Below are 12582 nucleotides of genomic sequence, written 5' to 3'. Positions count from 1 at the left end.
GGTTCACTGATTTCCAAGCATAGGCTCTTTAGTCATGTTGCACAGGCTTAGTTGCCCTGTGGCATGCCCTGCGGCATGTTCATGGACCAGGGATCGAACCTGTGTCCCCTGCATTGGAAGGCAGATTCTTAACCACTGGACCACCAGGGAAGTCCCTGTACATTTGACATAAATGGAATCATGATACGTGGCCTTTTATATCTGACTTCCTTAACTTACTGTAGTATTTTCAAGGTTCATCTATGTCAAATTCCATCCTTTTTTTTGCTGTATAATACTCCATTGCATATATTTAATATAATTTTATATAATACATAATATTCCATTATATACATATATTCTCAAGTTAAACAGATTCATTAGCTCCAGTGGCCACAGCAGCCAGCTCTTGGCAGATGGAGGCTTTGGGACCAGTGAGCGGCATGGATGGTCCAGTACAAACTACAGTATTGAATCAGGCCCTGAGAGAGTGCCCAGGGGTCCTTCCCTCCCTCCCTGCCCTGTGAAGAGGGCCCAGCTGGCGGGAGGTAGGTGTGTGGGCTCCGTTTCTGGCTGACTGGCTGTAGCCTGGAGGCTTCCTGGACTGGTCTTAGCTGCCCTTGGCAACAGGGAGTTCAAGTGCCCACACCCAGTGACGTAGTTTATTTACTCATCAGTTGATGGATATTTTGGTTGTTTCCATTACTTGGAGATTATGAGTAATGCTGCTAAGAATATTTTCATATGTGCTTTCATGTGGATGTGTTTTTAATTCTCTTGGATATATACTTAGTAGTGGTATTCCTAGGTCATATGTTAAGTCCTAACAACTCTTGTGGAACAGCCAAACCATTTTTTCAAGTGGCTGAATCATTTATTTTTTATTTAAAAAAGTATTTATTTAGGCTGTGTCAGTTCTCAGTTGTGGCAAGAGGGATTTTTGTTGTGGCATGCAAACTCTTGGTTGTGGCATGTGGGATCTAGTTCCCTGACCAGGGATTGAACCCAAGCCCCCTGCATTCAGACTGTGGCTTAATCACTGGACCACTGGGCAAGTCCCTGACTGCATCATTTTAAATTCTGACTAGCAGCAGATGAGGTTTCTGATTTTTCCAATGGGCTTGTAAACACTAGTTACCTGACTCTTTGGTTTAAGCCATCCTACTGGTTTTGGTTTATATTTCCCTGATCCCTAATGTTGCTGAAGATCTTTTCATGTGCTTATTTGTACATCTTCTTTTGAGGCATGTATTCAAGTCCTTTGCCCATTAAAAGTGTTTTTTTAATTGAAGTATAGTTGATTTACAATGTTGTGTTAATTTCTTTTGTACAGCAAAGTGACTCAGCTTTATAGATCGATAGATAGATAGATAGGCAAGGAGGAGGATTATTTTTTTTAAATTTTAAACATCACAAAAGCAGTCTGGATTTCCAGCATGGTAGTAATACAGATTTTAAGCAACATCCAGTTTATACAGGTTCTGGATTAATATTTTAATGTTTTATGCCCAGTTCAATACTTTAAAGCAGAATTTGGAATAAAGCAGTAAATATTATAAAATGCATTTTGTACATTTTGGAAAAAACAAATTTCTTCATTAGAGCAAATGTTTTTGCAAAAGAGTAAAACAGCAAATAGATTAACTTTTCTAAGGTAACATGCACTTTTTATAATGTAATAAAAAAAGTTGCTCAAGTAAATGTACAAGATCTATACTGTTTCAAGTCACCTGCTTAAATTATTACAAAATCTATACTATTTCAAGTTATTCCAAGTATGGGCTTCCCAGGTTGCACAGTGGTAAAGAGTCCACCTGTCACCAATGCAAGAGACACAGGAGAACCGGGTACGAACCCTGGATCCGGAAGACACCTTGGAGTAGAAAATGGCAACCCACTGCAGTATTCTTGCCTGGAAAATTTTTTGGACAGAGGAGCTGGCAGGCTATAGTCCATGGGGTCCCAAAGAGTTGGACACGACCGAGCATACACATACACACACATGTGTATCTGTATCTATATCTATACATATATATATATAATCTTTTTCATATTCTTTTCCATGTCACAGGATATTGAACATAATTCCCTGTGGTATACAGCAGGATCTTGTTATCTATTCCTTTGCCCATTTTAGAATTAATTGTCTTTTAATTATTTAGTTGCAAGTTCTGTATTCTGTCCCTTATTTGGTATATTATTTGCAAATATTTTCTCTCATTCTGTGGGTTGTCTTTTCTTAATGGTGTCATCTGAAGCACAAGTTTTTTTATTTTGATGATGTCCAACCTATTTTTTTTGTAGTTATTGTTACTTCTGTTTTTGGTATCATAAAAAAATCACTGCCTGATCTATGATACTGAAGATTTGTATCTATGTTACTTTTTGAGACTTTTGTAATTTTAGCACTTACATTTAGGTCTTTGATCCATTTTGATTTCAGTTTTGCATAAAGCATATGGTTGGGATCCAAATCCATTCTTTATGAAAGCAGCTCTTTTGTCCCTTTCCTGTTGGCCCATTTCTGTCCCCCTCTGACCTTCAGCTCAGTTGCTCAGTCGTGTCCAACTGAGGCCTCCCTGTCCATCACCAACTCCCAGAGTTCACTCAAACTCACGTCCATCGAGTCAGTGATGACATCCAGCCATCTCATCCTCTGTCGTCCCCTTCTCCTCCTGTCCCCAATCCCTCCCAGCATCAGAGTCTTTTCCAATGAGTCAACTCTTTGCATGAGGTGACCAAAGTACTGGAGTTTCAGCTTTAGCATCATCCCTTTCAAAGAACACCCAGGACTGATCTCCTTCAGAATGGACTGGTTGGATCTCCTTGTAGTCCAAGGGACTCTCAAGAGTCTTCTCCAGCACCACAGTTCAAAAGCATCAATTCTTCGGTGCTCAGCTTTCTTCACAGTCCAACTCTCACATCCATACATGACTACTGGAAAAACCATAGCCTTGACTAGATGGACCTTTGTTGACAAAGTAATGTCTTTGCTTTTGAATATGCTATCTAGGTTGGTCATAACTTTCCTTCCAAGGAGTAGGAAATTTTAATTTCATGGCTGCAATCATCATCTGCAGTGATATTGGAGCCCCGCCAAAATAAAGTCTGACACTGTTTCCCCATCTAAGAACCTACTTACAGGAATGAGATCACTGGGTAATTTAACCGAACTCCTGACTTGTGCTCTCCTTATTGCCCACTATGCCTGTGCCTAACGTGATGTTTCTTTTCCTACGTTGAAAGAAGTCAGAATGAAGAAGTTAAAGAATGACTAGTTCTCTCCCCACAGCGGCTCCCTCAGCAATCCAGAGGGTAGATCACTTGCGCAATATCTGAAGAGTCAGCCAGTCGGCACACGGAGGAAAAGGATGCAGAACCCACCCTCCAGATTGACGATTCCCTGAGGTTCTCTCCGCTTTTTCCCTTTAAAAACTGTCAAGGCTGAGCAGAATCTTCAGAGTTGGCCTCAGGACATAAGAACACCTCCTGCCTAGAACACCAGATTTCTTTTTCTTTTCAAAAATTAATTAATTATTTTGCTTGTGTCAGGTCTTAGTTATAGCACACCGCATCCCTGTCCTCTCTTGTTGCCCTGCACAGACTCTCTAGTTGCGGTACACGGACTTAGTTGCCTGAGGAGGAATCAAACCTGTGTTCTCTGCACTGCAAGGTGGATTCTTAACCACTGGCAGTTCCGATTGCCAGTTTTTCTGATTAAAGCACCTTCCCTTTCTCCTGACTCTTGCGTCTCTTTATTGGCTTTGAGCAATCAATAAGCTGAGTTGAGTAACACTTACAGGTGGACACCCGGTCTCCCCTTGTCCTTTTGTTTGCTCCTGAGGCATGACTTCCTCGGCCCCGCCCCGTTTCTGCACCTCCTCCTCAGCCCTGGACTGGCCTTTTCACCTGCTTGGTCCGCCCAGCTGTCAGCCCCTCGCCCCACCCGCAGCAGTCCCAGCCACCCCACTTCTCGGAGAGGCGGCTCCACAGGCTTTCGAGGTCTCCTCCCCAAACCTAGAGCCGGCGCTTAACGGGCGATCCGGCCGGCCGGAGTCAACGCAAGCCCGCACCGTCGTCTACGCAGCGCCCTCATGGCAACCTCCACTCTTCACAAACCCGGGACCGCTCCGCCGCCAGCCCATCGGCCCTTGCCCTCGCCCGGCAGGTCTAGCTCTCCCAGCCGCCTCGGCGTCTCCCGCTCCGCCGACGTCACACCAACGCGCAGCTGCGAGAGCGCAGCGCGCGTCCCTTCCGGCTCGCCGTAGCAGCCGCGCCGCCGCTTCTTCCGGCCGGGCCCCGGATGTGTCGAGCGGAACGGCGCTGTCTGGGCCCGGACCCCAGACCCAGCCCCAGAGCTGAGGAACGCGGCCCACACTCGGGGTAGGTGTGGGCGTGGCGCGGACGACCGACTTGCGGGTTAGATGGCCCGCGCCCCGGCCTCGGTTCGCCCTGGAGCCCCCGGCGGAGGCCCGGGGCGGCGAGGAGGGAGGCCCGGAGCGGCGCTGGCTGTGGGACGGCACTGAATCTGTGCGGGGACCGCGGGTCGTGACGGGGGCCGCCGGCGGCCGGGGGCTCTGCGGGTTCCCTGTCTGCCTCACAGGGTTCCTCCTTGTGAGCGGGGCACCTCGCGTTGTTTTTTCTGCGCGGGGTTAAAGTTAGGTCCGGTGCTTTCTTTTCACCTGGTTTTCCGGGTTCGATGCTCGACTCCTTCCTTCCACAGGATGGGGATCGCACCACTTTGCTTCTTCGCGCGAGGTGCTCCGCGCAGGGATAAGCAAAGGTGCAGAGGGAAAGTGACTTGTCAGACCCGTCGTCCAGGAACCCCTGCGCCGCTCCCTCCAGCTCCTCTCCGCCGCCCACTAGCATCCCTTAAGTGGCGAAGCCTGTTCGCCCCCGGGCCTTTGCGTTGCGCGCCCGCCCTGCCCGGAACTTACCTTCCTGCAGAGGTCTGCAACCCGCCTCTCTGCTCAGACGTCAGCTTATCAGTTAGAGAAAAATAATAGAGCGGGATGCTAGTAGTCTTTAACCCGGGCGTTATAGATACGTTTTTTTCTCTTCGTTTATTTGTGTTTTCTGATGGATTGGATTTTTATTTTTTACGTGATATATACCATGAAATAGTTTCTGTGACTTTTTTAGTGAAACCAATGAAATAGAAATAGGCTTTCTGAATGATTGGAAAAAAAGTAAAAATAAATCTTAAAACTAAATCATTCAACCACCCAAAGATAAGCATAATTAACAGTTTCTTTGTGGCCTCTTGTCCTTTTCATTTATTTTTTTTATTGTACAATGTAATTTCATGTGCTTTTAAAAACATGTAGTTAGCATGATCAGGTGCCATTAAATCTACAACAGTTGCTGTTAGTAGAGCAATATCTGTTAGCCATTGGCCATTTAATCTCTCGTATTGGATCCACCCCTTCTTGCCTTTTCCAGCCCGTGGCTCTAATATTCTTGTTTTGCCTTCAGTTTATCTTCTCTCCAGAGTATTTCCATCAGTATGCAAACTCTCCAGCTACCGTTACCTTTTCTGGATCTTCAGATCTTCTTGTTTAGTTGTTAAGTCTTGTCTGACTCTTTTGCAATCCCCTGGACTGTAGCCCACCAGGCTCCTCTGTGGGATTTCCCAGGCAAGAATAATGGACTGGGTTGTCATTTCCTTCTCTAGGGGATCTTCTCAACACAGGAATTGAACCCTCATCTCTTGTATTGGCAGGCGTATTCTTTACCACTGAGCTACCAGGGAAACCCTTTCTTGGTCTTCGCTTCCTTTTATATCAGAATTAGGAAGAATCCTGAACTCCTGTCTCCTCTTCTCTCATTTCTCTTGAACATGGTTCAGGCTAAGCTTTTGGTCCCACCTCTCCTCTGAAACAGCTCCTCCTGGGGTTGGGGACCACTATATTGCCAAGTCCCCCTGTTGGTAGCCTTTGGTTAGGCCTCCCATGGCTTTCTTGAATCACTATCCCTTGGTGACCCTGGGACACAACTCAGTTGGTTGTCCTTTTATCTTGAAGGCTGCTGTCCCTAGCCTCCTTGCTGGTTCCTTCTCATCTCCTTGATGCTGCTACTGCTACTGCTAAGTCGCTTCAGTCGTGTCCAACTCTGTGCGACCCCAGAGACAGCAGCCCACCAGGCTCCCCTGTCCCTGGGATTCTCCAGGCAAGAACACTGGAGTGGGTTGCCATTTCCTTCTCCAATACATGAAAGTGAAAAGTGAAAGTAAAGTTGCTCAGTCGTGTCTGACTGCTAGCGAGCCCATGGACTGCAGCCTACCAGGCTCCTCCGTCCATGGGATTTGTCAGGCAAGAGTACTGGAGTGGGTTGCCATTGCCTTCTCCGTCTCATCTCCTTAACTGCTACAAATTGTGCTGCCTGGGAGTGGTCCTCCCACCTCCTCTCTGGTCTGTACCCTGGGGTGATCTCATCCCGGGTCATGGCTAGGCCACTTGTCAATACTCCCAGAATGTGTAGCTCTTAGCTGGATCTTCCCGTTCCAAACAGCCACTTTTACTGGTGTGTAATCTACTGATACCTTGTTGCATCTCAGTCAGAGGTAACTCCCTTCTTCCTATTGCTCAGGACAGAGCTCCTTGTGTGGTGTGTGCATTTCTTCCAGGTACCAAATTTGATTGGTCGGCACTCAAACCTGGCGCTTCTCACTGCCTTCTTGGGTGCAGCTGTCATTTAAGCCCCCTACACCATCTTGCCTGGGTTATTCCAGTGACCTCCCTGCTCTCTACTCACCTGAGCTGAGCTGCTCTGCAGTTGACTCTTAATACAGATCTGGGTGATGCACCGCTTAGCTCAGCGCCCTCCGTGGTTTGTCATCTCCCTCAGAAAAGAAAAGCCAGAGTCCCTAAGGCAGTTTATGAAGCCCCTTGTGGCTAGGTTCCTGCTGCCCCTGTGACTTCATGTCCTCGCACTCCACTGGTTGTCACCTGGCTCCAGCTACACCCAGCTCCATGCCTGGGCCCACATCGGCTCTGCCTGAAACATCAGGTTCCTGCGTGCCACAGGTCTCCTTCTTACTCAGTTCTCTTTTCAGAAGTTCCCTCCTCAGAGAAGCTGCTGGGTGACCCAGGGCCTTGTCCTCTCGCCCACACGCTCCTATCCCTTACCCTGACTTTGCCGTTGCACGGATGGTCTGGCACTTACAGTTTTGTTCATTGCCTCGCTGCCCCCTCCCCTCACCCCCAGCCTCAGGGCAGGAACTACGCTTTGTTCACTCTCCTACACACAGTGCTTCAGATACTGTCTGATGGAGTATATGCTTAATAAATGTTGCGTAAGTAAATTAATGAACAAATTCTTCCCTAAAGCAGATTAATTTGGTAGGGACCTAGCCTGCAGGGTATTAAAAGTTATAGGGGTTGCTGAGGAATAGACTTCACCTGCTGTAAGTTAGAGGAGAGAAGTTGGCTTTTCTAGTAGAGAGAAGCTTATGCAGGAGGTAAGGTTTGATGTAGATGTTGGGTTTCGTAGGTAGAAATGAAAACAATTGGATATGACTCCTCCAGTGGAAGATGAGAGCTCTTGAGGCCCTTGAAGGAAGGATTCAGCTGCCGGATTTCGCATTCAAGGGCCATGCGTGAAGCTGGATGTCCCACACTGGCAGTGTGGTGCCCTTCAGAGGGACAAGATCTTCATCCATCTTCTGTTTTGAGTTCTCTTGTTGGCATTCTCTCTGCACAGCAGGCCCCACCCCCTCCAACAGATCTGCACATACCCCTGCACCCCCACCCCAGGTCCCATGTTCCCATTGTGGTGGCAGTGAGTGCCTGGTGCATCTGCCCCCTTCCTCCAGGAGGGCGAGCAGCTGAGGGTGGCTGTGACCTGCACATCTTCCTCTGGAGCCTGACTCTGCTCCTCAGCCCCCTGTAGAGGGACCAAGTACCTGTTGCCTTTAGTAGTCAAGACCCTGACCCTTAAGAGTTTTCTTCTGGGTAGAGCATCCTTTGGGCTTGTCATCTCAGGCCCGCCAGCGCTGTGATTTCTGCTTTATTTCTAATCAACAGAAATTTTTAGCTTGTTTTGGTGCATTATCATATTATAGAAATAAATTCTAAAAGTCATTTAGGTTCTGAGTGAAAGGGAAGGTCTTTGGACATTCTCACTTTGTTATTTTACTTAGCTGCCTTTTTTTTTTTAATGTATATGTGATAGTATTCACTTTTTTGGTATAGAATTCAGAGAATTTTGACAGATGTCTAATTTCCGCAATAGTTAAGAGTACAAAGTAGTTCCTTCCCTCCCAGAAATTCCCTTGTGCTGCCTCTCTGTAGTCAGCTCCTCCCTGAGTGCTCAGTAGCCTCTGACCCCTAAGTGTGTGTTTCTGTTTTTTCCAGGATGTCAGTTAAAGGAGCTTACAGTGTGGGGCCTTTTGAGTCTGGCTTCTTCCACTGAGCATAATGCATTTGCGATTCATCCAGGTTGCTGCATATACCAAGAATGTGTCTCTTTTTGTGGAGGTGTGGTCTGCAGTGTGGATGGACTACAGTTTATCCGTTCACTCGTTGAAGGGCTTTGAGTTGTTGCCAGACTTTTAATACAAGTAATGAATGAACAAGTCACTGTGTTATAGTCAGACAGTAGAGAAGTACCCCGAGCATGCTAAAGTTCCTCTTTGCTCTTTCTTCTCATTCTTGACTTTCCCAAACTAACTGATTTGGTATCCACTTCTTTTGTTTTTAATTTTTTTAAAAATTTACTCAGTTTTGGCTGTGCTGGGCCTTTGTTGCTGTGCAGGCTGTTCTGCAGCTGTGGTGAGCGGGGCCACTCTAGTTCCGGCACTCGGGCGTCTCGTTGTGGAGCGTCCACACTGTTGTGGAGCTCGCGCTTTAGGGTGTGTGGGCTTGGTCGTGGCGCCCAGGCTCAATAGTTGTGGTGCACCGTCTTCATGCTTCCTTGCATGTGGGATCTTGCCGGATCAGGGACTGAACCTGTGTCTCCTGCATTGGCAGGCAGATTATTTACCATTGAGCCAGCAGGGAAGTCCAGTTTGGGTTTATTTTTAAATTAAAAAAAATTTTTTTAAACATTGGCAGCTTGCAGGATCTTAGTTCCCTGACCAGGAATTGAACCTTGGCCTTCTGCAGTGAAAGCACCTAATCCTAACCAGTGGGTCATCGGAGAATTCCTCACTATCCGTTTATTATATTTTTAAAAGGTTTATTTATTTTTGACTGTGCTGGGTCTTCACTGCTGCTGGCTTTTGCTAGTTGTGACAAACGGAGGCCACTCTCTAGTTGCTGTGGACAGGCTTCTCACTGTAGTGGCTTCTCTTGTTGTGGTGCTTGGGCTGAGTTGCCCGGCATGTGGGATCTTCCCAGACCAGGGGTGGAACCTGTGTCCCCTGCACTGGCAAGTGGATTCATAACCACTGAACCACAGAGAAGACCCTCCATTTCTTTTAAAAGTGTATTATTGTAAACAGCATAGGAAAAGTGAGAAGTCGCTCAGCTGTGTCCTACTCTTTGACACCCCATGGACTGTAGCCCGCCGGACTCCTCTGTCAATGGAATTCTCCAGGAAAGAAAACTGGAGTGGGTAGCTGTTCCCTTCTCCAGGGGATCTTCTTAACCCAGGGATTGAACCCACCTCTCTCGTATTGCAGGCAGATTCTTTACCATCTGAGCCACCAGGAAAGCCCAAGAATCCTGGAGTGGGTAGCCTATCCTTTCTCCAGAGGATCTTCCTAACCCAGGAATTGAACCTGGGTGTCCTGCATTCCAGGCAAATTCTTTACTAGCTGAGCTTTCAGGGAAGCCCTTTTTAAAAATAAACTAAGGCATGTCACTCATGGTAGGAATACCATGTGTTTGTATATGCTGTTGCTTCAGTTATGTCTGACTCCTTGAGACCCCATGGACTGTAGCCCTTGAGGCTTCTCTGTCTATGGGATTCTCCAGGCAAGAATACTTGAGTGAATTGTCATACCCTTCCTCCAGGAGATCTTCCCAACCTGGGGATCGAACCCAACCAAGTCTCCTGCCTCTCCTGCATTGCAGGCAGGTTCTTTACCCACTGAGCCACCTGGGAAGCTCAAGCAGCATATAGTCGAGTCTTATTTTCTTAATCCGGATTGAGACTGTAGGATTTTAATTGGATATTTGGTCTATTTACTTTTTAAACACTTTAGAGTAACTTTAGATGTACAGAAAATTTGCAAAAATATGTTTCTTTCTATGCATTAGAACCTATGTTCTCTGTGAAGGTGATATTTCCCCCAAGGGGGTCAGAATGGCTCTTGGGAGGAGGGTGAAAAAAAATTAGATGTGACAGTGTTTTGTGGTCTCCTGAAGGGTCATAGTTCTTCACAGAGGTACAGTATGGCTGTGGTTTAAAGCTTCATGGGTGGTGATTCGGAGAGAGGCCTAAATAGACTTCTTAGGGGGACAATAGGGGGCAAAAAGACTGAGAAATAGCAGCAGAATAATAAATTGGGCTTTTGTGGCTTTATTGCCTAGATTTTGAGGAAGCACTTCTTCAGTTTGTCTTGAATGTTCCTCTCAAACTGAGATAGAGCCTACTTACTGTAGTCCAGGGGCTCTGGCCCATCGGATTAAGGACCTGCACCACTGCCATGATTTTGATCAGAAGGCATAGGTGGCATCAAGTCTGGGCTTCCCTGTTTCCACTGCAGCCCCTCAAGAGGTCAGTTCTCTGTATTAGCATATGTAATGCATCCTAGACAGTTTTGTTTTATTTTTTTTTAGAATACAACGAATTGCTTTTACTTCGATATGCGTCCACATCTCAGGATTTAGTCATCCTAGACGGTTTTAAAAATTCAGTTCAGTCGCTAAGTCATGTCCGACTCTTTGCGACCCCATGATTCACAGCACGCCAGGCCTCCCTGTCCATCACCAACTCCCGGAGTTCACTCAGACTCACGACCATCGAGTCAGTGATGCCATCCAGCCACCTCATCCTCTGTTGTCCCCTTTTGCTCCTGCCCCCAATCTCTCCCAGCATCAGAGTCTTTTCCAATGAGTCAAGTCTTTGCATGAGGTGGCCAAAGTACTGGAGTTTCAGCTTTAGCATCATTCCTTCCAAAGAACACCCAGGACTGATCTCCTTCAGAATGGACTGGTTGGATCTCCTTGCAGTCCAAGGGACTCTCAAGAGTCTTCTCCAACACCACAGTTCAAAAGCATCAATTCTTCGGTGCTCAGCCTTCTTCACAGTCCAACTCTCACATCCATACATGACCACAGGAAAAACCATAGCCTTGACTAGATGGACCTTTGTTGGCAAAGAAATGTCTCTGCTTTTCAATATGCTATCTAGGTTGGTCATAACTTTTCCAAGGAGTAAGCGTCTTTTAATTTCATGGCTACAGTCACTATCAGCAGTGATTTTGGAGCCCAAAAAATAAAGTCTGACACTGTTTCCACTGTTTCCCCATCTATTTCCCATGAAGTGATGGGACCAGATGCCATGATCTTCGTTTTCTGATTGTTGAGCTTTAAGCCAACCTTTTCACTCTCTTCTTTCACTTTCATCAAGAGGCTTTTTAGTTCCTCTTCGCTTTCTCTCATAAGGGTGGTGTCATCTGCATATCTGAGGTTATTGATATTTCTCCCGGCAATCTTGATTCCAGCTTGTGTTTCTTCCAGCCCAGCGTTTCTCATGATATACTCTGCATAGAAGTTAAATAAGCAGGGTGACAATATACAGCCTTGATGTACTCCTTTTCCTATTTGGAAACAGTCTGTTGTTCCATGTCCAGTTCTAACTGTTGCTTGCTGACCTGCATATAGGTTTCTCAAGAGGCAGGTCAGGTGGTCTGGTATTCCCATCTCTTTCAGAATTTTCCACAGTTTATTGTGATCCACACAGTCAAAGGCTTTGGCATAGTCAATAAAGCAGAAATAGATGTTTTTCTGGAACTCTCTTGATTTTCCATTATCCAGCCGATGTTGGCAATTTGATCTCTGGTTCCTCTGCCTTTTCTAAAACCAGCTTGAACATCTGGAAGTTCATGGTTCACGTATTGCTGAAGCCTGGCTTGGAGAATTTTGAGCATTACTTTACTAGTGTGTGAGATGAGTGCAATTGTGCGGTAGTTTGAGCATTCTTTGGCATTGACTTTGTTTGGGATTGGAATGAAAACTGACCTTTTCCAGTCCTGTGGCCATTGCTGAGTTTTCCAAATTTGCTGGCATATTGAGTGCAGCACTTTCACAGCATCATCTTTCAGGATTTGAGATAGCTCAACTGAAATTCCATCACCTCCACTAGCTTTGTTCGTAGTGATGCTTTCTAAGGCCCACTTGACTTCACATTCCAAGATGTCTGGCTCTAGGTGAGTGATCATACCATCGTGATTATCTTGGTCACGAAGATCTTTTTTTGTACAGTTTTTCTGTGTATTCTTGCCACCTCTTCTTAATATCTTCTGCTTCTGTTAAGTCCATACCATTTCTGTCCTTTATCGAGCCCATCTTTGCATGAAATGTTTCCTTGGTATCTCTAATTTTCTTGAAGAGATCTCTAGTCTTTCCCATTCTGTTGTTTTCCTCTATTTCTTTGCACTGATCGCTGAGGAAGGCTTTCTTATCTCCTATTGCTGTTCTGTGGAACTCTGCATTC

At 46.2% G+C, this 12582-nt stretch overlaps 1 protein-coding gene across 11 annotated transcripts in view; it reads left to right on the top strand.

The window, feature by feature from the left end:
• Positions 1-3942: 3942 nt before the first annotated feature.
• Positions 3943-12582, top strand: part of EP400 (E1A binding protein p400) — a 112120-nt gene continuing 103480 nt past the window's right edge. For 4 of the 11 annotated variants that reach the window (XM_069557428.1, XM_069557420.1, XM_069557421.1 and 1 more), the window contains exon 1: positions 3953-4362. The gene's annotated coding sequence lies outside the window, so the exon portion shown is untranslated. Of the gene's footprint in view, positions 4363-12582 lie in introns of all 11 variants that reach the window. The other 7 variants (XM_069557427.1, XM_069557426.1, XM_069557423.1 and 4 more) reach the window with 3 other exon arrangements.

This window comes from Ovis canadensis, chromosome 17, assembly GCF_042477335.2.
Source record: "Ovis canadensis isolate MfBH-ARS-UI-01 breed Bighorn chromosome 17, ARS-UI_OviCan_v2, whole genome shotgun sequence".
NCBI lineage: Eukaryota > Metazoa > Chordata > Mammalia > Artiodactyla > Bovidae > Ovis > Ovis canadensis.
This window is presented reverse-complemented; position numbering and strand designations above follow the sequence as displayed.